This window comes from Numida meleagris, chromosome 1 (genome assembly GCF_002078875.1).
Source record: "Numida meleagris isolate 19003 breed g44 Domestic line chromosome 1, NumMel1.0, whole genome shotgun sequence".
NCBI lineage: Eukaryota > Metazoa > Chordata > Aves > Galliformes > Numididae > Numida > Numida meleagris.
The window spans coordinates 85,208,715-85,235,762 of record NC_034409.1 but is presented as its reverse complement, the minus strand read 5'-3'; the positions used below and the strand labels follow the sequence as shown (position 1 = coordinate 85,235,762).

At 39.5% G+C, this 27,048-nt stretch overlaps 1 protein-coding gene across 12 annotated transcripts in view; it reads right to left on the bottom strand.

Moving 5' to 3' along the window:
• Window positions 1–27,048, bottom strand: part of BBX (BBX, HMG-box containing) — a 131,176-nt gene that overhangs the window by 61,649 nt on the left and 42,479 nt on the right. The window contains exon 1 of one of the 12 annotated variants that reach the window (XM_021400664.1): window positions 24,853–24,872. The exons of 8 other annotated variants lie outside the window; for them this stretch is intronic. The gene's annotated coding sequence lies outside the window, so the exon portion shown is untranslated. Of the gene's footprint in view, window positions 1–3,956; window positions 4,141–14,597; window positions 14,740–24,852; window positions 24,873–27,048 lie in introns of those variants that run through there. 3 more of the 12 variants (XM_021400649.1, XM_021400694.1, XM_021400659.1) reach the window with 3 other exon arrangements.

Genomic DNA, 27,048 nt, shown 5'->3' with positions numbered 1-27,048 from the left:
TGCAGAAGGTAAACAAATTTCTCACACCTGTCTTGAACGTGTCCCCTTCGAAGTACCTCTTAAAGTACCTCTCAGTAAGAACACATGCTTACCACAGGCTAACTACCAACGTAAGAGACGGCTCAGAAGATCTGCAATGCACTTACACAGTTCTAACACCTCACTTAGACAGATCAAACACCTCACTGGGACCACTTCACACAGCAGCGTCCAGCAGCAAGAGCCATCACAGCTTTTGTCACACTCATACATATCCCATCAGTTTCGCAACTACTAATTCTGCTTTTGGCTGATGTCTTCCCAGGGTAATTCTTGGTGGTTAATTCACTGCCATTTTGGCAGTATGCTCTTGTTTGCTCAAGAAACGCATACAAGCAGCTGCTTCCCTTGCTGACTAGAACAGTGCAGAAAGCAGAAGGAACTTCAGACACCTCTCGCTGAAGAAAAACCTGAACCCTGAAGGAAGCAGGTTCAAGCACTTTCACTTACAAATATGTAAAAACGGCATTTTCTTGTACGTATACTAGATTTTATTAGTCCCACCATCCCTCCTTGCTCATTAGTAGTATCTGCGGCCTTGTGACTTAGCAGTTTTCCATTAGGCTCCACACTTTGCTGTTCCTATCATCCTGCTTTTGAACAGAGCGCATTTAAACTTTGATTTCATGGCAATCACTTCACTGTTAATTTTCTGCAAGCAACACTTGTCCTCTCAGCAAGTATTATGTGGCCAAGAATCATGCACCATTTCACCGAAATCTTTATCTGGGACTTTCAAAGAGGATCCAACACAAGCCCAGGAAATGAAATACACAGAAACAACTTCAGCTTCAAAAGAATATTAAAAGGTGGGAGAAAAAAAATCAAGCAGCAGTTCAGTTTTGTGAAATGCAAGTTTGAAATTGTTGCTATCCAAAACTAAATTTTGCCATGCACAGTGCTGCACAGTGCTTCCCACCTGCATTTCCTCCTGAAGTGCTGAACCACCATCTGTTTTTGCCACTGAGGGAATTTCCTGATGCAGATCAACAGCATAGCAGTGTTACTGTTCAAACAAGAACTTCAGCTTTCAAATCTCAGACATTTTTTTTTTGTATGGAACATTTTGACAAGACAATGTAATTACATAAGCAAGACATTCAATGCTCAAGTGAACGCATACATGATTAAACAACAGCGCAACTTTTATTGCAATTAATTACTTTTTTAATGGCAAAACATCAAAGCAATTCATTTAGCGGATCCCTTAGATTCTACCTATTTATCCATATTTTCCCCTTGACGTATGATCAACAGCATGTTAGTTTCTTGTTTTGTTTGGGACAAAAGTAACTGGCAGAGAGAAATCAGCAAAAACATCACTTCTCTCCCTCACAAGGATCCCTGAATGCTGGCAAGTATCCCTACCAGCAAGCTTTTCAAACCTGGATTTTGATCCTGTAACTGAAGCATATGCAATTAAATGGCTCCATAAAAAGTCACAGAACAAGTCACAGGCAGCCTATGCAGGATCTGTGGCAGGAATAGGATAGAATATGCACAGCACTTGAAGTATGAAGTTTGTAATGACTGGAACTTATGAACCATATCATAAAAAAAATTCAATTTCTTCTATAAGATCAGTAAAAACATAATATGGGTTTTAAATTAGATTTAGTAACTTTTCAAAGTTAGAAAGAGTAAAAACCATTAAAACCAGCTAAAAATTTTACAAGATATGTTTTGGCTTAAGAATGATTAAGTTACAGACACAAGAAAAAAAAAATACTCCAAGAAGACAAGAGGGAAGCATGGACAGCTTTGCTTAAAATAAGTCACATACACTTAATAACATGAGTAGAAGATTCCTGTCAAGGCTGACATTCATGATCCATTGACAGCAAGACATACCTTCAGTGATGTCATATACATCTGTACCTTTGTTGCAGATACAGATCAAATGTTCCAGAGGTAGCGTACCAATAAAAAGATTTTAACAACATCCCAGTTCTGTATTTTTTTGGTTGTTTTTGTTTTGTTTCGTGTTTTTTTGTGTGCTGGCTGATTTATTGCCTTTCTGGTCCTGGACACATTGATTGAAGAGTCACAGCTTTCTTGGATGTCTTATAAACATGCACATATAATAGGGCTTCAGAGGGAAAAAAAAATAAAAGATCCCTCAAGAAAAGAGGTGGATGAGGGAAACATGCAAGGAGAGAAGAACGATTGCTCATCTTTTTCTGACATTTATTATGCATCTGTATGTAAGTCTGCTGCTTCACACTATTAAAATTCTCAACTACTTTATAAAAACAAGAACAACTTCATAAATCCAATAGCGACAAGAGGACTTGCTTTGATACTAATGCCTCAGAGTCTTGGGGGCTATGGAGTTACTGAAATGAGTTGTTTCAACAACGAAGGAGGAGACTGGGCAATGAAGTCACTTTCTCAAGTTTAGTGGGCTGAAGAGGCATTTGAATTCTCATATAAAAGGAGATTGCTGCATTGTAAAAATACACCTATGTGAATACAAAAGGATTTTTTTAAAACAATTTTCTTTTAGATCTAGAATAATTGAGTCAGAATACTTCTGTAATGAAGGACAAAAGCTAGTTGGCACTAATTATTGACCAGTCAGTGAATATATTGTTTATTGTTTCACAGCAGAAAGCCATTAATGAGCTTTATTACTTTCAGAGATGCAATGGCTTAATAGGGGACATGCTGAGACTCAGTGGAGTTCTGTTTGCTGGCAGATATTTGGGATAGGCTGTCACCACAAGCAACACAGCAACAAGTCAGCAACAAGTCTTCCTTAATTTTTAATGACACACTCTTTCATTTTGTTAAGATTTTAAACTATTCCTTATTTTCATAAACTAAGCTCTGAGTTGCTTCCTTTCTTTTTTTCCCCTCAAAAACAAAAAATTAAATCTAAGCCCAACAAGAACATCATCTATTCCTATGCTATCAAGATTATTAAATTAAAAAAAATAATAGGAATACATGTTACTAGTGTTCACTTGCCTTCTTACGGAGACAACATTTAGTTTTGCTTTTGGTTAATACTGTCATTGTTAATTCTTCAGAGTTGTCAGTCGGAATGGAGATAAGGGCATCTGATGTGCTGGCTGTACCCAAATACTGTCAAATAGAAGCCACATCCAGACAGCAAAAATGCAGGATGGAAAAACAAAACCTCATAATGCTTTCACTTAATACATGGGAACATTTACCTGTGCTGTGCCAGGAGTATTGGATGTGCTTGTGTCACCACTTCAAGTAACTGGTTTTTAAAAGGCATTAACAGGAACATGAATCTTTCCATGAAGTTTAAGTGTAACATTAAGAAAAAAAAGGCTTGAAAAGATGGTAGGAGATACATAATCTTCTGCAAAGTCATTCTATGACAGCTGATTTTAAATAATGATATTCAGGTTTGGTGTTTTTTTTTTCCCCCCTCCTCTTTCTACTTCTCTTTTTTCCCCTCTTCATTTATAGAAGACAATTAAAAAAATACAGTGAAGTAATATTTTGCTTTGTAAGGAGTTCTTCAGGAACATCCTCATTAAAATAAAGAAGGTAAACTCTCTTTTAGAAATATTGCCTTCAAAAAGCAAACATTTAGGAACCAGATGCTACTGCTACTATGGATGTATGAGTAAACTGACTACGAAATTAAAAAGCAAAACCCTAGCACAGACAAACTATTGAGCTTTCCTTATGAAGATCAAACAGCTGACCACAACCGTGGATTACGGCTTTCCAAATAACCTCACTGAGGCAGTGCACGAGTCCTGCTGTACTTTGGATATGGCTTTTAACGAAAGCTTCAGGGATCGCATGGCAACCCACCCACCCCACAGGAAACATTTGCTCTGGTTGGGATGCACAGCTCCTGTCCAGCAGAAATACCACCACTTCCACACATGACCAAACACCCCACAGCCATCCACAGAAGCCTCAATGAATACCTGCTACAGGGAAGCGGGCACAACGCTGGCCCTTGGAGCACTGCCCTCACAGGAGGTGCAGCCGCAGGCTCAAGCAGCTGGTGGGGGGGCTCAAGACGCTCTCAGCACTCTGGCAGAGGGACAAAGCTGAGCACGGGGGGAAAGCGAAGCCGAGGATGAAGGAGAAAAACACCAGTGAGGGCAGGGATGCAGTTGAGCTGGAGCTGTTTACTTTCAAATCTGCCCCGGCTCCACAGCGTTCCGACCCCCCCAACTGCACAAACAGGGGAGGGGGGAGATGGAAAGCTCACCCTTATGGTCCATGCTTTTAAATATACAGCTCCCCAGTGCTGACAGGTACACGTGATGAAAAAGTAAAATGACCAAGCTGCTTGAGTGATTTCCATGCCACTGTCCTTAGGACACGGCTCACTGAGGTGGCAGAGAGTAGCGCTGCTCCCCCTCCCATTGCTGCAAAGTGTTCCTGTGCTGGACAGGGGAAGCCATGTTACACCAGGGGGTCTGGAAGTGTAAATCGCTAACACCCTTACTCAAACAGTATTAGTGCCTCCAAACAGAAACCCCCAGAGGAGTACCTCATTTAAACCTCCTAAAATAACCGGCCTAACTGCCCCCTCCTTTTGTGTCAACATCTCTTTCCGGATTGCGTGGCTTCATACCACAGCCACGTGTTGTCTGAAGACTTCGTGTCTCAACCAACACAGGCCATTTATCATTACAGGATTCATTTCAGCCTTCAGCAGCTGCAGAGGCAGAAGTAACAAAACAGCCACCGCCTCAGGCCGCAGCTAGGCCTACTCGTTCAGGCGGCATCCCCATGCCCGCTGGTCAGCATCTCTGTGATGAGCTGCAAGGGATGGGGCCCAGAGGGGCCTCCCCCAGCAGGAGCTGCAGCAGTGGGCAGGGTTCCCTGGGCAGGCAGGTGTCAGGGAGCAGCATCACACCTCCTACACACCTATCTTAGGGCAGCTACCCTAACACCACCATACTTGGGCTACTAATTCAAAGTAAGTGAGAAGCACTCCCTCAGGCCAGAAGGATTTAGCACCTATTTCCTCCAAAGCAGTATTTCTTTCTGCTCCCATTTTTTCCCTGCCACAACAGGACAGAGAGCCAACAAACCCTGACAGGTGAGCAGAATAAAAGCCTAAGACACAGCAGAGCCAAACGTGCTTTGTGGTGCATCCTCCCACAGAGGAGGGGATAGCAAGAACATGAGCTACAAAAGCCCTCTGCTGACGCCAGCACCATTTATCAAGAACACGCTTTTTCCTCCAGGGACATGGAGAGACTGCGAAACACAACCACCTCTCAGACAAGAGTGGAGTGCCTGTCTGTAGAGCAGCATAGACCATAGCAACAGCGCAATCCAAAAAACACTTCTAGGAAAGCGGGGAGAAAATTCAGAAGATAGAAGCATTGCTCAACAGCAATGAAAGCAGGCAGCCAGAAAATTGAGCTACCATTCAAATGCACACTCCCAAAAATCCTTCTGGTGCTCTTTCATGATTGAGACTACTTCCAACTGTTTAAAGAGGAGAAAGACAGCTGTCACTCCTGTGCCATTATTAAAGCACTCTGCTTTGCCATTATTTTAGTATTATGCTAAAAAAAACCTTCGTGATTTGTTAACTGAATCAATAGGCTTCCCTCTAGCTTTTGCAAATCACTAAACAGTTAATCTCAGTGTAAAGAGCTTTGCAGCCAGTGAGATCACAGGTAAAATGGCCACAGGAAATACTTAATGAAATTCGGTACACGTGCGTTCTCATCATCAAATTCACGTGAGGGCATCTGAAGTTCAGCAGGAGCTTCCTCACTAAGGGGCTAAGAAAGCAAAGTCAAATTGAAATTTTGTGTTAACAAGAGGGATGGCTTAGCATTTTGCTCACAGCCTTCGAAGACTGGCAAATAGGATTACAAAAAGCCAATCTTTTTGACTCGCCGATCTGAAAGCTTTATTTTCATCTTTGGTTAGTAGGCATACAAATTTCTCTAAGGTCCAGGCGTTGCAGTAATACAACCAAATCCTTTTGCACAGCACAAAACAGCACAAATGAGATGTTACTGCTACAGACATCGCAGGGTGAGAAAAGCTGAATGAGAAAATTGTTTGACTCTCCTTTTTCTCTTCTTATTGATTGTGTCCTAGCATCTTACACAAAAAGCAGACAACGTGGCCTGTGTCTATCACTACTGTAATCCATTCTAAGGTTTACCATGTGTGTAACGCTTTCATAATGAAATTCAATCATAACTGCTACCAGTGTCAGGGGAACCAAATACAGCTGTGTAAGCAAATGGAAGAATTAGTCCCTTAATACATATTTAATAGGCCATAAAACATCCTTGCAAAACTGAGCATTACAGTTTATCTACTTCTGCTTTCTTCAGCTCAAGGACAAGAGATTAAGATGGCTGTCCAAACAACCCCTTGGAACAGCTACCACCCACCCACCACTCGTATGGAAGAAGAATCAAGACAAATGACTGCAGAAAGTATTTAATCAGCTTTGCTCATCTTCCAATATTATTACCTGATACATCACAATAATGCAACTAATGCATCTCAGAAACAAAGAGGCTACATGGAGTTTTCAAATAAAACAGGAGGTCTGTAATGATTGCTGACAGAAATGCCACCAAGATTAACTTGATAAATAAATTCCTAGCTATCATCTTATTTTCTGCCGAATCACATCATCACAATCTCTTCTCTTGCCAAGACATAAAATGAGTAAAGGGAAAAGTTATGTGCCCTTGGGGTTGGATCCCATCCTGAACTCTTACACCCCACAGAATTCTGGGTTAACATCCCAGTTATCGATCAAAAATAATATTAAAAGAAATGTTAAACCAACAATGCATACAACATATTTTGACCAAATAGCTCCATTTAGACAGAGTTTGAGAAGGTAAACACAATTTCAGGACAGAACTGAGTTGTTAAGAAGTTGGATATAAATAAAAATAAGTGGAAAAGACATTTGCACACATTTTTCAGTTTTACAATTACTCCTTTCTAGGCTGCATTTCTGCATCAGGAATGAGCTTTTTAAAGCAGATTAGATTCCTTAGAGAAGTGGTTGAATTTAATCACAGAAGAAGGAAATATGACTAAAGGCATTTCAACTCTGTTTTTTGGAAACATCACCTTTTCTCAGAGCTGTGCAGATCGATGTAAAATCTATCAGAATTTGTAATGATCTTGAGAGCAGATAGCATATCTCAATACTCAATTTTCAAGTGCCATCTAGTGGTTATTTTCACTTTTATCTCCATTCAATATTAAAAAAATATTTACTTATTTTTTTAAAAGTGTATTATTTACATCACATGCTGTTATCATATTAGACTTAGCGGAAAAATAAGGTGCAAATGTCAGTTCACTATCTTCAGCTTTTTCAAGGCAACTTAATGACTTCTCATTATGAGAAAGAAAACTCTGATGTGCTAATGCTAGTAAACAGTTAAGGTCTCAACCAAGCACTTGAGAAATTCCTGGAGAAGAAAGCTACCACGCTATCATATTCTAAGCCTTCCTCACAGCCAGAAGTCCACAGTGCTATATCAAGAGATTTCTCTTGTTTGCTGAACCCAATTTGTGATCTTACATAGGCCTAAAGCTTTAATACTTGGCTGAGTCTGGTGACTTAGCATGCTAACTTTACAATAGAACAGTCCAAATATCGTCTCATTCTGTAGGTATAGTTAATTAGTTAATTTCACTGAGTGAATGTCGCTAAAAGCGCACATGAAATATACACATTATTTGCATATTTGAAAAAAGCATCAAAGCTGCAGTATCTGGCACAGAGACCTGTGCCACAAAGCAGTGCACATCAGCTCCTAAATTCAATGTGTATTAACAGATGTGTTTGCTTGTATCTGTCTGGAAACCCCAGACATAAACACGGAAGTCATTGTCAGGCAGCCAACCAACTAACAAAGGTATCTGTCTGGGATGCTTTGCAGTTGGCTTCTGAAATCTTAAAAGGAGAATATTCATCTGCTTCTTCAGTAGACTTACAGCTACACAGATGTAAGTTTATGTCCATTTCTCTGAAGTATTAGATCACAGAGTCCAAGACAAAGCCGAAGTTAAAACATACCGTTATCAAACACCATATTCTATTCTTCTACTGAAAAGACTTGTTACAGCTACATTGCTGTGGTAGAACTAAATTAACTGGGGAAAAAAATAAATTAAGAAAAGTTAAGCTCTTATTCATTCTGTCTCGAATCCAGATTTCAAAGCAATTAAAAAAAAGGTGGGAACATAGATAACTTTTCCAATTAGAAGACAGAGTTAAAGAGATGTGAAATCAGTTGAGAAAGGGCAGCAATAAGACTGATTGATGGTCATAGCAGGAAGGGAGCTCACAACTCTGATACCAGTCCCTATTCCCCTCGAAGAGGAAGCCTCCACATTTAGCAGTCTTTTTGTTTGCTTGTTATAGGGATAATTAATTACATTACTTTAAACATCCCCTCAGTAAGGAATGCTTTAGATCCAGTGGATCTGCTGAGCTCAGATCACAAGGCATCAGTGTGCATAATCCTCAGAAGGAATTATATCTTACTGCAGGTCTAGCCCACAAAAGCTCTCAGTTACTCAGCACTTTAAAATCCCTTTTTAGCATCTAGTGAACAAAAGAAAAATTATTTTAAGTCCCATACTTCTGTATCTCGCTACCTAACTTGCTGCACTTCAACCTTCAATTAACTAATTAAATAAGAATGTGCATTTAATTTGGAAGGTATGGAAGCTCTGGCTTACAAAGTCACTAGCCCTTTTGAAGATAAAACTATTTTGTGTATCCTTTCACATGGATGCCCACTCAGCCCACACAACAAAATGATCTGGGCCAAGTTAGCAGAGAATTTCCCCCCAGAATACCATGCAATACCAAGCACAAGTCTACTACTTTGTGTGCGAAACAGATGCATGTGAAAAATAAGCTACAATTCTGCATGCAGTCATTATGTTACTTTGTTCGATTGAAAAAGTCTAAAATCAGTCAGGTAGTTTAAATTATTTTTTTTTTTTTTTAAAAAGGTTGTTTTAGTGTCTCACATAACAATAACAAAACAAACAAACATAAAAACTTCAGAGAGTAGGAAATAAAAATTCTGATGAACAGCTAGCAACATCCAGAGAGATGAGGTATGCATTCATGCCTCTGTGTTTAGTTGGTGGCACTCTCACTGCAGTCTCACAGTCACTTTCACCGAAACTCAGTGGATGCTGGGCATGAACAACGTAACTTCAGATGGAAGAAAGCAAGCTAGCAAGAAAATCTGTTCTTTTTCAAAACGGTAGCATTATGCCCTAAGCCACAGATGTGAGATCCAGCGTTTTCCTGTCTCTTAAATATACTTCAGACTAAACCATCAGAAGTAAGCAGGGAACAATACTTCCATTCTTAAGCCAAATGCATGCTCAGTGTTCCAAAAATTGATCACTACCTTGAGCTGTGCTGAACGTAAGTCTTTTTTTAGCAGAAAGAGAATTAGTTTATTTTTAATGCATTGTAAGACAACCATGTGATTCAGCCAAGTCCACTTCTAAAGATTTAAAGCTAGGGATTTGAAACAAAGTCATACATGAAGGTCTTAAGGCAAATATACTTTCACCTTTCCCCTTAGATTAAATACATACTATTTTCTAAGGGCACCAATAAACCATTATTTCAAGAAAATAATGAAGCTACATCCATAGCATCTGGAGATGTTTAGTCCTGCCCAAGGCAGGCCTAACTTCAGGACTGGATCAGTCTGCTCAGGAGCTTTGATGACCTCCCTGGCACCTGCTCCATCATCCTCACAATGAACGATGTTTTTTCTTATGCTCAACAGGAACTTCCCCCTGATGCATTTTGTGACCACTGCTTCTGGCTGTCCTTTCACTGTGTATCTTTAAGAAATACTATCTCCACCTTCTTCATGATTGCCTTTTAGGTAGCTGGTGTCAATTAGAGCCTTCCTCAGCCTTCTATTCTCAGCACAAGTGCAAAACACTGTGCTTCTGTAGAAATAAACAAATAACAAATAAACAGGCTGCCCTGCTATTCCCTTGCCCTCATCATTTCATCACAGAATGCTATCATGTTCATTAGGTACAGTTTGCCCATGGTAAATCCATGCTAACTATTTCTAGTCATTTTCCTGTCCTTCATGTGCCTGAAAACGGCTTCGATGAAGACAAGTGCCACAATCCTCTTGGGACTGAGGTGAGGCCAGCCAGGTTGCTGTTTCCCAGATGTTTCTGTGCACCTCAGATCACAATCAGACACCTCAGGGTCTGATTTCTACCTCATGTATAATCCACGGGAACAATGACACTGCTTTATTTGATCTGTAATAATCTGAGATTACAACCACTTTGCCACATTTGCTAGTAATTCTAAATGCAGAAAAGCTGGAAATATCAGCAGTTGGCTAACAGGTAGCACAGTTCGTTTGGTTCAGTCCTTCCTCCTCTAATTTTTCAGGAAGCTACCCAGTCCTACCGATACAAGTTTGCAAGCCTTCTCCCTCAAAAAAAAAAAAAAATTAATTAGGTTTAAAACAAAGCATGACATTTTCATTGCATTTGGAAATCTGAGACTAATTCAGTCCAAGCTTTTCTTCATATTTTGACAAGAGAAGTTTATTTTTCAGTCAGAGGAAGAGCATGTAGCCATCGTGAGTCTAACGAAACCCCTACAAGCCTCAGAGAGTGAGCAAGACAGCAAAAGCAAGTGAGTGAGCTTGCTGGTCAAGTAATGCATGCAATTAAAGAATAAAAAGTGCCCGTGGCACATGATAGACAAATTCTAAAATCCAAATGTTTAACATCCTCAGAGATCTGCTGCGGATACACCAGTTTTAAAGTTTGTGCTCTGTGCTCAAGTACCTTAACATGAACAAGTCTTCCCTGATAATCCAGTTCCCTGATGAGGTGGTAAGCATTTGGAGACGATCCAGAATGATTTGCTGATCCAACACTTACTGGAAACAGTGAAGATGCCCAAGGATCTTCATTCAACAAGCTTCAAGGGGGATTTTCAATTCAAATTTCCACAATAGCTTGGCTTAACTTGCTGTTTTGTCATTGTTTGGAGTTTGGGAGAAAAGAGGTGGAAGATCCTTTAGATAATCTAGAATTGCTGAGATGTATTAATTCAGTAGCAATCTCTGTGATGCATGCAAGTTTCAGAAGCCTTAAGTGGAGGCACAACAGATCGTTTCACGAGAGACTAAAATCAGCTAGCCTGTAAAAATCAAACACCTAAAATCAACTGGGACAGTTCATTCTATTAAGAGTCCAAGTTTGCACTGAAGCTTCATCAGGAAGCAGGAAAGTGGACTTCTTTTTTAAGTGCGGGGCACCTCACTGCGGAATACAAAATCCTCTCAAACCTGGATGTGGATCCTAGAGTATCAATTGATGGGCTTTTAATGAAGCCCTCTCAGAAGGGGTAGATTTCATAGACATGTAAATGCTGAACATGATCCATTTATTAAGCAGTAACTCAGAAATCTTCACTGGTAAAACCCTGAGTGATCCTTTATCTGTTGATGTTTGTTCATAATGCAATACAATTACCAAAGCTAGATACTTTTAACCATTTTATAACAAAAGATCTAGAAAATTTTCAATTAGAAGAAAAAGATGTCTTAATACAGTAACCAACAAGCCACAGTTCATTTAGCCCTTCATCACTCAATAATTATCCTTATGAGTATTTAACATTTTCTCAAGTCTGGGGAAAGTGATGAGTTTCTCTGAACCTATTACTGGCTATCAGTAATAGCAGGCTACAGGACAAGAAAACACTAGTTCCACAGCTTATGGTCGGTTCCTTGTGTTCCAGCAGAAAACACATCCTAGCACTCAAGCTATGCTCATTATCTATAATCTAAGTTCCTCCACTGGTTTAAACTGGGACACTGCAATGAGGGAAAAATGCACACATAAGCACAGATGTGCCAACCTATTTGCTCAGTTCCATTCTCTTCATGTTAGTACACTAATGGAGGAGGGGGAATTCCTTTAATTCAGTGGACTCCGATAAGATTTTTTCCTCCATTAACTGTAAGAATCCTGAATTTCTGCTTTTTGGGCAACATCACAGCACCTTCACAATGTTACAATGTAAACAGCTTAACAATTTGCTCCCAGTAGAAAAATTTTCTACTGATCACAGGAAGAGGAAGATGAGCCTCTATGCCTCAGCATCTTTTCTACTTTTCTATTTTCACTGTATCAGATTAAATGACTCATCTCCGTCCTAAAGACTGAAACCTGATTTGTGAAAGCTGGCCTTTGGTAACTCTGACACTGGCATTAAATACTTCAGCTTGCCTTATGTCAGGTTTAAATTATGACAAGTCAAACATTTAGCTAAAGCTTAAGAAGAGCAAATGAGTTCTCATCATTGTAAATATTCTCAGTACAAAAGCAAAGTTAGCTCAGAGGAAAAAGTGTGCTACTTCCAATATCAATTACCATTAATTCACACTTCCACTGCACAGGGCTTACCGCTAAAGAAAAACAACAAAAAAGCCAACCACAAACTGGACATTGACAGAACAAACAGAATCCCTAAATATGAAGGCAAAGTACTTAGTAGAATATTTACACACTGAAATATTTCCTTGAAGACAGATGCCTCAAGATAAGCAACAGTAGCAAAGGAAAACTTCTAGTAAGGTGCAACTAGATAAAAAACTGATCTGAAGGGAAAAATAAAAGGAATAAAACCCTGTGGGGAAACAGTTTAACAGAGGCACTAGTAACAAATGCTGAGGTCTGGAAAAAGAAGTAAAACACATAAAACACACGGGTTCCCTCTCTTGCAAGGTCCTATGGCTTCAGGACTTGATTCTTTTTGTTCACTAGGAACAGCATGTGTAAAACACAATACTTTTCATTTAAGTTCTTGTTGTTGTAGGCTATTTCTTTTTTAATAAAGCCTTATACACCTTAAGAGCATGGGATAAAACTCTAACCTGAAACAGCTGCACTCGAAACCAGCACTGTCACAAGAAGAGGATCTCAGCCTGCACTGTTTTACTGCATCTCCTTTGGGCAAGGGTTTCCAACCAGCAAAAAAAGAACGAGAGGCCAATATAAACTGAAAGGAGAAATCATCATAGCAAGACAGATTTTTTTAAACCTTGAAATCATGTTTTGTTTAAGTTACTGCGTATTTAAAACTCACATTTCTTAACCAAAAGTTAAAGAAGTGGCTTCATAAAAAAAAAAAGCAAACAAGCACCAGCAATCTTGCTCCAGCTGGGTGGTGAAAACTGCTTCATGAGTTCATCAGTTGAAAAAAAACACCAACAAAACAATAAACCTCCAGCCAACACAGAAAAGCCACTTCACAAAGAACGCACACCTCAAAAACAAGATTGGATAGTTAAGATTACAGGTAGGCATTATGGTTTTTATCTTCATATCTTTATGACCACAGAGAAACAAAAGCAGGAAAACTGTTGCTCCCAGTTCTTTTGATCACTGCTGGGGATCTGTGATGATTGTTTAACAGGTAAAATTGAGTTCTTGCAAATGCTTACGAAGTTTTTAAATGAGCTTTGTAAAATAGGTTCTTATGCTTATAAAGAGATTCTAGATGGAAATAGAGATAAGTAGTTAGACATGATACATCTATTGAAGGTTTATGTCTAGCTACTCTGCTACAAGCCAAGTAGAAACTCCATTTGCACCTTCATTTAAGTCAAAATATAGCTTACTGAAATGAAACTATTAGTAAAGAGAAAAATCACTGATGAAGCCTCTTTCTCTCTGTTTCAAGATTGGACCTTTCCAAGTGGAGGAGAATTGCCTGCTTTTTCTATCACATGACACAGTAATAACATCAACTTTTTCCCCCCTAATAACGATTTGCTGAACAATTACTTATTCATTAAATAATTGATCATGTCAAAATAACTGTAAACAATAAAGCAGAAATGCATATTGTGGAATATTTCCCATTTGCTGTAATTTTGGTTTCATCAAATATGGTCAATTTTCCCCTGTGCAGGTAACAGAACACCAGTTATCTGCTTGTGCTTAGGTGGACTCCAGGCAAAACTCCAGAGGATGCCTCCTGCAGTCCTAAGACAATGTGTCTTTGTTTATACAGAGAACTGTAAACTTGAATTTACACTAAGTTCAGTTTCAGAAACATGTTTAGTGAGCTGTGCAGTGCCTGAGAAAGGACTGTCCATTATTTCTTGCCTTTAGTATTTATTAACAAGAATAGTATCATTACACAAAATTATAGACGTGCTGTATCTGCAATAACCACCACACAAATGCAAACACACACACACACACACACAAAAAAAAAAAACCCAACCCTGCAATAGTATCTCTCTGGTGAAGAGACAAGGAATCAAAACAAATTAAAAAAAACCATACCCTTCCCACCCCCCATTTTGCTAAAGAAGCCCTGTAAAATATATATATAAGGTTACACTAAGCTTAGACACAAAAATAATTTTATTCAGCATGTATAAGAGATTGGAATACAGATAGATCATTAGTTAACTGCTAGTCACCCTTGTACTTAAAAGAGTTTTCTCAATCACCCTCAGACAATTTGAGATTGCGCCTTCACTGCTGCAAGGAAGAGTAAGACTTACCAAACCAGGAGTGGCCTACAATTCCTACACTAGGTTACATAAATCAAGTTTTCCTCATGAAGAAAGATGATCCAGAAAGCGGGAGACAAACTGGCAGCCTGCAGGATGCTTGGATACCTCTCCTGAACTGCATTATGACATAGGTGACATAGGTTTGGAACACCTCTTCACCAAGGAGTCCACAGGAAAGCAAAATGACACACTAATGGGAAAGCCCAGGATAAATATTTACGTTTTTAACTTCATGCTTCACATAATCTACAATATGGCTGAGCATTTTGTATCCATTGTGATCTCTTTGAACAGGTATTTAGTGAAGAAAAACCAACTTCTGCTGATAGAGTTGTAATGTAGTTTTTCCTTCTTTGAGCAAAAAAAAACAAAAACATACAGCAATTCAGAGATTGTTTTAAAATGGTCTCACAGGAGAAACCAAACAAGATATAATTTGCCAAAAATTAGAATTTTACTGCTGCATTATGCGCATAGTGAAATAATGTCTAAATTGAAACAGTTGAGATACAGTTTGACATGTAAAACTTTCGGGTTTGTAATTCTGGGAAATTTGTTTATTTTACTGTAAACACATTTATAAGAGCCTGAAAAGGGTGTGTGTGGTTTTTTTTGTTGTTGTTGTTGTTGTTTTACCTTTAGAAAGAAAGACTCTTCTCGATTATGAATCACTTTAGATAATTCATGACATTAATATCCGGCAAAATGCATCTCAGCAGATCACTTATGCTGCAGCCTGCTAGACAAGAAAGCTCCACAACAACGTAAAAGCCAGTTACATCACGCAGCAAGTGTTTAGTATTGACATTTTGCTTTTTCAAGATTACCTGAGTCACATAACTTCTGATAAGCAAGTACAGGCATTCATATCAGCAGATAAGACTTCTAAAATTTCTTCCTTGTTTAGACTATGGAATTTACATTACATGTACAAGAATAAGCCTTTGTTTACACAGGAACTCTCATTAGTAAATTAAAACCAACTCAGATGATTCCAGTTTTTATTTCAGTCTAATAACCATTATTTTCAGTTAGCTTAGACAGGTTCCTCAACATCACTAAGGCCACGGGACGTCAAGGGAATGAAACTGAATGATAGAATGATGGGTCTTACATTCAAGACATATGCGTTAGTCAGTATGTCACAAAAACCTGATGAATTTCTGATGAAAGAAGCCACAAAGCTGAAGCATCACAAAACAAAGCATTCAGAGAGTTCACTACTTTTATCCAGGCTTAACAGATCTGTGAGCTTAGAAATGGTACTAAGTTGCCACAATTTGAATAGCTGAGCTGTGTAGCTGACCATACAAAAAGACAAGTCAGGCACTTTTTTGGCTTAGGAAAGCCAAATGAAAGGAGTTTTGCATGGAGAAAAATCAATGAGATTTGTGAAGTCTATCTATTTTACCTTACCACAGCAACAACAGTATTCCCAGCAGAAGCATCAGACAGTAGATTTGAATAGTTAGTTAACAAAATTTTTTGCTGAAACGTGGCCTAGAGAAGTGGTGTCTTGCAAAGTCCATCCCACCAAACCTCAACACCTACTAGGCGTCCACATCCCAAGGCCTCTCTGACTACACACAGCATTTGGGTCAACTCAGTGACATTACCCAACTCATTTGTTCAAGTCTGAACACGCTGTTAAAAGGCTCTGATACACAGAATCAGGTGCTGACCAGATCCTGGCTGTCTGGCCCATCCTATTCCAATAAAGCTACTGTACACAGCCAAAAAAAAAAACAAGGACAGTCCTGATCTCAGTGTGCACACCACACTGCTCAATTTCTGCATGAAGAAGGTGGCACAGTTCCGGGTTCACCAAGGCTTAACCTAAGGCCATATTTAAGATATAATTATTGCTCACAGTAGAGGAAAAAGGGGAAGTACACACCTTTCTGAACAGTATCAGACACCACAACTAACATCCACAGTCTTCAATCTCGTTACCTTCTTTGAAGCTGCAGACCACAACTTGAGCTGGCTTCACCGGTTCACAGTAACTACAGGGCCCAGCACTACAAGTTGTCAGCTCACACACCCGGAGCTCCACAAATAATTACCATTAGTTTGCGAGGAGTAAAGTTTACCCACCTTGCACCATTCAGGACTGCTGTAAGAAGGCAACTGCTGCTAGACCCAACGCCAGCTAGAACGAAGAAATAAATACACCCCTTCTGTCTAGAAGAGCTTGTTTCTGGTGAAGATGTGACGGTCTTACCAGCACAAACCCTGGAAGAGCTGCAGGTCAGTGCTGTCTGTCCCAACCTGGAGGCATGGATGAAACAGCCCCCAAGGACCATGAAGACCAATGCCTTAACAGACAAGAGAGGCACCATGGAGATGCAACTGATGATGAAAACAGAATGGCTGCACTCAACCGTCATCAGGCCACCATTTACCTGTCTGATTTGCATGAAGTGATGAACACTCCTGCTAACATTTCAAACACTTTCTCCTTCTGAAAGCATCAAGTTTGAGAAACACCATCAAGCAAACAAACTATGTACACCATAAGACACACCCTTACAGCTCAGAACAGCTTTACAGTAGTGGCTTGAGTTCATTTTCTAGTGCAGCAGGACCCACTCATGAAATGGACATCATCCCCTACCACAAAGCTTTTTCAGAGTGACTTACACAACACCAAAACTTTCTGCATTTCACACTATTGCCTCATGCATGATCTTTTCAAGCACTCACTCAATATAGCCCTTAATCTAATACAGCCCTTAAAGAGTAACAGCTGCTTGTGTGTCTTCGATGCAGAAAGATAAACAAAACAATAACCAACCTCTGAATTAGAAAAGGCTCACATGAAGCTACAGGTCTGAGAGCTACCCCAGCTACTAATGATGTCTGCTTTGATCCTGCCTATGAGTTAGAATCACACAAATCAAAAAATGCAATCCTACCCCAACCTGCTGGGGGCTTGTCTACTGAAAACTGTACTGAAAAATGAAACTGAGGGCAATACAAGCCAGGAGTCAGGGCTATGGAAAGTGCTCTTCTCCATCACCTCCCAAGGGGCCCAAGCCCCTAACAGATTTTAATTCTCAGAGGCTGAAAAGAAAAAGAACAGCAATATCGCCCACACACCCCTCAGAAACAGGACAGGTTGTTACTATTTGTTCAACTCTACATGAAGACAGGGAGAGATGAACCTATCCTCTTTGCAGTGTTGAGTTTCAAAGAAGCTACCTTCTCCACAGACTTCCATTACGAATGAACTGAGTAAACAATAAATTGGCTGGTCGGATAATATCACAGTCCATTTCAAAAGGAAAATCATACCTTTTATAGGTTAATTCAGACTATGTTCTAAATAAATGAGTCACAGAACAAGATTTCCAATTAAAAATGAAACTTAGCATAAAGCACAGTGATTCCTAACGTTATCCATATGAGCAGACGTCACTTCACATGAATACCTATATGGCTTATACAAGTTTGCCCCCATGGCTTTGAAAGGATAATACAGTGGTATTTGTGTGTGCTCCTGGGCTCCTTCAGGCTACTCTCAACTAAAGGATCCAACCTCTTTGCCTTGCCAGTCTTTGTCAAGTCTGTATATGGGAGCTGTTCCCAGAGACACAGGGTTGCTCAGGAGAGAACAGAGGTGGCTGACAGCATACTTGCCTGCCTGTAGATGGGGCAGAGTAGAGCCACATAACCACCACAAATATTGCTATCGCTGTGCAGCAACTACTGGGACAGAACAGCAACAGCTGCCAGCTAACCCATGTGGGAATACAGGAACCAGGAAACAAGCTCCTGCACAGAGGCAGTGAGATGAGACCAGGGAGATGTCTGTGCACAGGAACTGAATCACCGCCTATCCAGCAAGGATGCTGCAGGAAGCCTTGACAGCCACCAAGCACACAGGTGGGCATGACACCTGGAGCCTATCAGCAACTGTCCCTAATTGGATCAGGCTGGCGATGATCAACCCTTGCACCAGCAGCTCCCAGTATCACATGGAGATGGGGAGACCCTTATGAAGGGTGTAGGAGACAGGGAATACATCTGAGCATGGGAAGTGGTTGATGGAACAGCAGTACATTCATTCCCCTGATAGGACCAGAAGATGCAAGGATGATATTGAAATTCTTTACGCTGCCTTAACTGTTCTTGCCATTTGGGAATCTCAAGTTAAGAGTTTTCTTCCTGGACCCTGGGCTACAGATGACAAATATAAGCAAAGCTTGCACCAGTTTCCAGTGAACGAACCCAAGCACTCTGCTGTTTAAGGGCCGTTACAGGTAACTTTTTACAGACTGACACCTTCAGGTCTAACATAATTCTAACATATCTAATTTTATTTTTAATGTCCTACTCCCAGTCTAAAATAACCCTACCACCTTTGTACCATATGCAGTACCTGATACATATTTTCTATTCTATATACTATACCTTACAGCTCAGTAAAAACCTTCTGGGACCTATAAGCAGATAACTCTGCCAACTAGAATCAAGCAAATTTTCATTTCATTTAGCCAATTGTCTTATTCTCCAAGCATTCCCCAGAAGGCACCCATCACGAGCAGCTGTAGATCATCAGTGCAATATATAGTTTAACACACAGAACACTGAAAAATTTTTACCTAGAGTCCAAAATGTTCAGTGCAAATGAAGATTAATCACCTGATAATGCCAGAATATCCGAGTGAAATGGTATTACTTGCTTCCCAGGGCACCATTTCTGAAGACTGCATCAAATGAGTGAGTAAAGTAACTGTTCTTTTCAATTACGACTCACCCAAGTTTCATTATTCCTTACAAACATTCCAAAAACTAGAAAAAGAAATTGAGTAAAACGTTAAAGCAAAATCCGCAGTAAGGAGGAGGGATGCCTCTGATCAGTGTCTCACAGCTACAAAGGCGGCACTTGGAGCAAGGCAAGTGAGTATGACTGTCCAAAAAGCAGGAGTTAAGCAGTCCAGGAAACCACAAAGAGGGAGAAAAAAAAAGGGAGAGACAGGGAGATAGAGAGATCTAGAAAAGACAAGTTGAAATACAAGTGTCCATTAATCTTAGTGAAGGTATCTTTGTGCTAAGTCCTGCAATAGATAACCTCTTCAGCAAACATGTTGTGAAGGAGGCAGCAGCTCTTAGCAGCCAAGCACAGTGCAGCTGTTTAGAAGGCACAGCGTCACCTCTGAACATCGTAATTTCCATCTGAGATGTTACATCTGTTATTGTTTCAGGCAATTGCTAACATGTTTAGAAGTAGGAAGAGGTGGGTAAACGTCTTCCAACTGAGTATATTCTTCTTAATTGTTACCCATCACACATTTTAGCCCTTTTGCTATGAACAAGTCACAAAGTTTAAGTGTCTATTTGCCAAAGCTGCAGGTATTACTCAACTAAGAAACAAAGGTAGAAAAGAGAGGTTGTTGAAAGTGCTTTGCAACAGAAGGAAGAGATCCTGCTGCATTTAAATCTTAGGCGTGAACAACTCACATGTCCTTCACTTGGGCTCTGTGGAATGTTGCCACTGGCACTAGGTTTTTGCCAAATGGGGAGGTATCTTTCTGCATAATTGAGGTCACTGCTCTTGTCTCAGAGGGATGTTTACCACTCTTAGTAACAGAGCTGCCGAAAATGAAAAGGTACAATAAAAAACATGCTCAGAGAAAAAAAAAAAAAAGAGATGAGAAAAGGTCCTTTTGGTGTAGTTGCTTTCATCTATAAAAATGCTTGATGTCTGCCTATACTAATAAAAAAGGCTAGCAGAAAATACCACTTTACAGAAAGAATGTCTTAGAACCAGAGGAGATGCCGGTTAATGGGACCAAGTCAACAATTTTACGAGGCCAAATATAAGTCATTATGAATTGTTTAATTTAGGGACTAATTCTGAAGCCTCAGGAACTTGCATGTGTAAACTTTTATAAAAACTGAATCAATTAGGTTTTATTTATAGTCAGGACTTATTTAAATAAACTAATTTGAGAGCTGAATCTTTAAAATAGTCCTTAGATACCATCAAATCCATGAAAGGAGAAGGTGTTAATAGCAACATCCCTCTGAAGAATGTTTTTCATACATTCTTGTGTATGGAAAAGAATTTTATCACAGACAGCTGATAACCCCTCCCTACTAGCATTCTTATGCCAGGTATCAGCATCCTTGATGTCTCTATCACACTGCTGCTTTTCTAACACCATTGCAGCACGAGCCTTCTTCTACATAATAGCCACATCCCAGATGTTCTCCTGCCATTTGTAAAATCTGAGATAACAAGCAATAAATCAGTTATGTTTATTATCCACAAGATAGCACTGAGCAAATCAATTCCATTACTGTATTATTTTTTAAACGTACCTGCTACTGAGAGATTCAAAAAGGGAAAGAGTATCCAAGATGAGCAAGAGGCGTTATTTTCTGCTGGTGCCTGCCATCCCTGACCTCACTGCAAAATGCTTCCCACTTGCATGGCAGAACTATATTCAAGTTTCATATTGGGAAAAGAATTACAGAGATTCAACGCAAAAATGGTCATCTTGGACCCAAATATCAGGTGACTGATTTTTGCCCACAATATTCTTGTTAGTTGTCTAAAAGGAAAAATTAGTTTACCCAGTGACCTGTGACACAGAATGTATGCATAGGCACACTTTCTATGAGGTAACATATTTACAAAAAGGGAGGCAGAAGGGAATCAGCTTGCCTACCAACCCTGTCACTGTTATTTCAACTAAAATCAGTCAGCAAATTTCAGAGCGCTGAAGCAATTTAGAACACTCAGCAACAACAAAATCCTTAATGAAACATCTTTAACTAAAGTGAAAGGTTATTTTTCTATTTGCTTTATTAAAAAAAACACATGCATCAAAATGTCTATTTTCATTGGGCATTTATTTCTATAGCTTCACAGCTAATTATTTTAGTTTGCAGTTATTAATTTATTCACAAAAGTACAAGTCTGCCCTCTAGCGCCTAAAATATGCAAACTATGTGATATTAAAGTAACAACTTTTTTTTTTCTTTGAGTTAGAAGATTTGAATCCAGATGTTTCCTGCTTCCATAGTAAGGTGGGACAGACAAAAAAAGCACGAAAGAAGGTTTTACTCACATCATTGAGCTAAGTCATCATGGGAAGTCCAATAAATTCGATCTCATCTGACTAAACCAATCTGCCTTGGTTTTCTTGGGCACTGTGAAAGCCCCACGGTTTGTTAGAGGAAGGAAACAAACAAAACACCTCAAGAAGGAAGGACTTGAGCTAATACTGACCACTGATGGAAGACATGCAGACTACTCGGGATAAGGCACAGTCTACAGGTGAGCTAAAAATTAAAAGCCAAATCAAAACACAAGTGGGGAAACTGTTCCTTTCTGTGATCTGAAAGGAAAAATGCGAATTCAAACACCAAAAAAGGAAATCAGAGGAAGTGCATTTTCAAAGCAAGTGTATGTTTGATTTCAGGTTGAATCAAGAGGAGAAAAGGAAATTATCTCGACAGATTAGAATTGTGTATTGCAGAAGCAAACATCTATCATCTCCGTGTTATAGGTTAAGGCTAAGAGCATTAAAGCTCTACTGAATGCTTGAAAAGCTGCAGAAATGCCCTCAGAGCAAAAGCAGGAACATCTCTGCTCTCGCTGTCAGATCAGACAGCTTCATATCTAGCTGTGTGGTACTTGGGAAAGAAGTCACTCATACCTCCACATCATGGCCTCCGTGCAACACTCAGGCACATAGCTATGGAAAGTGAGACTGCATGACTGCCCTTTTAGCATGTCGCAAGCTCTGAAATCTGGTGGTTTCTGCTTCCTTTCCCTTTATAAGTCAAATGGATGAGAGCTGAATTCCCAAAGATGAAAAAAACACCCACCTCTCACTTTGTTAAAGAGGTACACAGCAGTAAATGACCATTATTCCTGGATATTTTTGTTCTGCTGCTTTGTTTGTTTTTAAATAGTTCAGATAGGCCCTCTGCTTGAATGAGAGGGTTCAGTTGTGCACTGCAGCACTCAGAGTTTAGGATGCAGCTGTAATAGCACTTTACAAACCATGTTCTTCATTGCATCCTGACCCATACGTAACAAAATTACCAAGGAAACCAGAACTGCCCTCCTCACCTACTGGGGAAGAAGGACCAGTGAGCATCAAAGGATGGCAAGGAAACTCTTGGATTCCTGCTTAAGCCTTGGGCACAAAGCAAGCCTCCTGGCCCGAGTTTGACAGAAGCATGAAGGTATTCCCAGAAAACTTCCTAGTGTTGACTAGGAAGGGCTCAGATTTTACTTCTATAATTTCAGCAGCAGAGGGGGGNNNTCCTATTTATTATTCATTACATAAACATGTATGTAAAATTATTATATGTTATACATAGCTACTCACACAGAACCTGAACAAGAAAAGAGACTCTACAAAAGATGAAAACTGAAGTTGCTAAATTTGTTGCACTGCTACAAAACATTTGTTTTCTAAATAAATTGTTCAGTCTTCTTACATGCACCAGCAACCTGCATGTTATAGAAACCAGTACACTGATGTCTCATTAGTTCTGCCAATGGTAGTAAGTAGGGATATTTCAATGTCACCACAGTCAAACGCTCGCACTACTTTATTATTCTAACAATACTCATCAACTCTAACAATTCTCATCTGGATTTCTTTAAGTGCACGTATTTGATTGGGGCTGCCCCAAATTAAAACTTTGTGCTGCCAGACTCCTATTTAGTATACAAAACGGACAAAGTAGAAATGCATGAAATTGCATTAGGAGTAAGTGTGCTTTCCCTAAATACACACTCCTAAAAGCAGCAACAGAAAAGTAACATTTTCTGACTCAACAGATACAGGGAGCACTGATGGGAGGTTAACGACAGGAGTTTTATCAGCTCTTAGTCCCATTGCTATAGCAGAGCTGACAGAAGTGTAAGCAAACAAACAGACGGTAACTCCAGCTCAGTGTCACCAAACCTACCCACCAGGCTCTGTCTGCAAGTCCAGTTCCTGTGGATGTGACCCATTTCCCTTTTTCCTACCCCAACGTAAAAGGGTAGCAGAGATAGAATCAGGCCCAAGACTCACTTTTAACTCCAAGAATCACCCAATTAACTTTGATATCCCAAGCTGAGTTTACCAGGAGGACAAAGAAAATTCCTGTCATTCCTTGAGCTTTTGCACTTGGCCTATTTGTCAGAGAAATCCTACAAGTACCCTATAGCCCGACAAGCCTTTTTAATATGATAAAGTCAAATTTAAGCAATTCCTTAGCTGTCCATTTCATCTCTCCCTGGCACTCCTCCCAAGTAAACCTATAAGCAAGAAACTCTCAAGACGAATTTCTGGTTTTGCAGAGGCACTTTGCTAGAATGGACAGACTGACAGGTGTGCAGAACTGCTGCAAAATTCCTATGTCTGTAATAACTAGTGAGCCATTTAATTAGCCAAAACAGCCACAAATGCAAACAACTAGTGCTTGGGAGGACAATTCATCTTTAGAAGCTCATTTGCGCCACGTTCAGCTCAACGGGATCCTTATCCCTATTCAGTTCTCTTTTAACACCTAAAATAAATTGGAAAAGCAAGAATAGGCCCTCAAAACAGAAAGAAAGAAAATTAAGGATAAATTCTTCACCATTGTTTTGCTCTGAAGTCAACTGACAGAATTCAGTATTAAAAAATTAGAGGTCTCTTACAAAAGACTGAAGAGCACTACAGTGAGCACAGAAAAGTAACTATTATTTTTTGTGTACCCGACTATTATTTTTCCTTAATTATACAGAATAGCACTAAATACTGAATGACAACACATGACAAAAAAGGAAGTATCCGAAAAATGAGTAAAATTTCATTCATTCAACAAAATGCAGTGCGGCAAAATACTCTTTGATACTGAAATACCTTTCCTATATTGAAGCTGTCAGTTTCAAAAATTAGCTAGACTGACTGCTTCTAATTTTATCCCTTATGATCAACCAAATTATAAAAGATAGTCTAAATAATAGGCCCAGATAGTAAATTTATATTCACACACCTGCAATTGTGCTTCAATAAAAATATTTTGCCCTGACATGCTGTTCCAGTATCAGTCAAGAGCTTTCTAGTTTTCTATTTCCATGTGTATAAAAATAAATATAATCTTAGAAATTTTGCCTTAAAATTTATCTTCCGATTTATTGGATAGCCATCTCACAGCAGCCATAAAGTAGAAAAAAAAAAACATGAAAAACTTGAATACTAGGCACTCTGAGAATCTGGAAAAGCAAAGAAACACTTACCAAACAGAAATTGGAGGAATAATATTCTTCTAAGGTAGTTTAGATGGGACTTGTTTTTCCTGTGTTACACATTTACCCATATTGTTGTGTATGTTTAAAAGACAGCATGCATGACCTACCTACAGCAACCTTTCTTTTAAAATCAGTAGCTATGCACAGACAGCAGCAGGAGAAACCTACGTATAGAAAAGTTACAATCAAGGTAAATGGCTGGAAAATAAAATTACCCTTTTCCAAACACGTAACAGTATAGCAACTCTGACAGAGCCAATGGTCTTTACTGAAGAATAACACCTGAATTAGATTTCTGATCCAAACTAATTTTAAGAAAAGAAGGGAATCTCAGTGAGACTGTTTTTTCACAATCTCTCTCCAGTCCAATTTAGTCTCAAAATGGGAGGCACTGCATTTTAATTAAGGAAATAAAGATATTCCAAGTATGACCACAATCCACAAAGATCTATTTTAAAAAACAACAGATTTATAAAAGCCTTTTTTCCCAAGGTTAAAAAAAAATCCTACTTGTTTTTCCTGTTTCATCTCAACAGTACAGAATTAAAACTACTTCATGGCACCAAGTTTCACAGAAAGACTACACAAACTTGCTAAAATGTACTGATTCCCTGCGCTCTGTGATCTCTGATTGTTTTCATCCAAGTGCACCTTCAGCTACATTTTCAACCATTTCTTTTCTCTTTAGGTCAATGCAGACAATATAATAATAGCTCAGTTTTCAAGGCAGCCCCCATGTAAATCTGAGTACAACAAAAAGCAGGTGAGCTGGGATTGGAGCATAATCTCACTGTAAATCAAGAGAAGCTTTGCTTGCAAGAAGCCAGGTACTCCAAATGCCTACTATCACAGAAAACATAGATATCAGTACTTTCATCCCCGCTCATAAAAGGCATTTACAGATACCACAGAGCTGTTTCTTAAACTACACTATCAACGAAATCGAACGCTGACAGAACTGAAGCAACCTAAGTAGGCTCAAGACAATGTTTTTATTCTCCAATACACACTACACACAGATCAACTGATCCGCTGCCATCTATCAGTCCTGCAACTCTTCCTTACCATGTCCTTCAAACACCATGAGCATCCCCAGAAAACTACTCAGTATAAATGCAATTGACCTGAGAGACTGATGCAGTGGCTGGACAACACTAATTATTGCACTTTTAATAAGTGCAAGAAATATTACTTTTTAAACTATGAAGCAGTGCCTTGATCTCAATGTTGCCTGTTCTGTAAAGATTCCAACACTATGACACAGAGTTAAGTGATTCTGGATGGATTCCATGGCCTAAACCAGGCCTTGATTTCCAGCTGCTACTCAGGATGGATTCTGTGGCACAAATGAGGCCTTGCCTGCCACCTCAGCAGCTCCCTAGGCCTGGAAGACATGCCAGGGGACCCCAGAAGACATCCATCCTCTTAGAGCAGTAGCTGAGGTCAGGCAAACCATCTGACTGGCCAGTCCACAGCCTGAGAGCAGGAAATGAACTCTACACTCCACAGCTACATTTCTAGCTCACCTCCCAGTTCTGTGCTTGCCAACTTGTAAGCATTTACATTTGAGCTCAGTTTCAAGAATATAAGTAATCTCTGAGCTCAACAGAGGGGACGTTTGGTGGAAAAGTTGTGCCTAAATGTAAATATTCTCAAGATGAAGGTTTAAGAGCCACGGCCTTTGAGCCCTTACTTACTGCTCCTATTGACCTTGTGAAATGCTGGCGAGATGAACGATGTGCAGAAATGCTAGCCATAAGAGCTGAGACTCATTCACAGAATCTGACTTTCAGCAGAAGGTACAATATATATAATAAAAAGGATATAAACAACAGGATGAAGAACAGATTCATTTAGTCCTGAAAAGAAATATTGGGAAGCCAATTCCTCCTTCTGCTGCAGCATCTCATTTGAAGGCAGAAAGGCAGGAAAAACTGGCTATAAAAGTTCTGATTTCAGAGGCTACCAAGAAGGGGAGTCATAGGGAAGCACAACACTCTTGATATGTTTGTATTGTGGCACATACCCAACACACACACAGAAGCCAAAACAGTATGCTAGGGACAAGTTCCAAAATGCATCACAAGAAACTGCCTTTGCTCTATGCATTGCTCCTCAGCCAAGCAGAAGCAACAGTTTATTGCATATCTGGACAAGATGTTTCCCCTTAAAGAGGTAATTGAC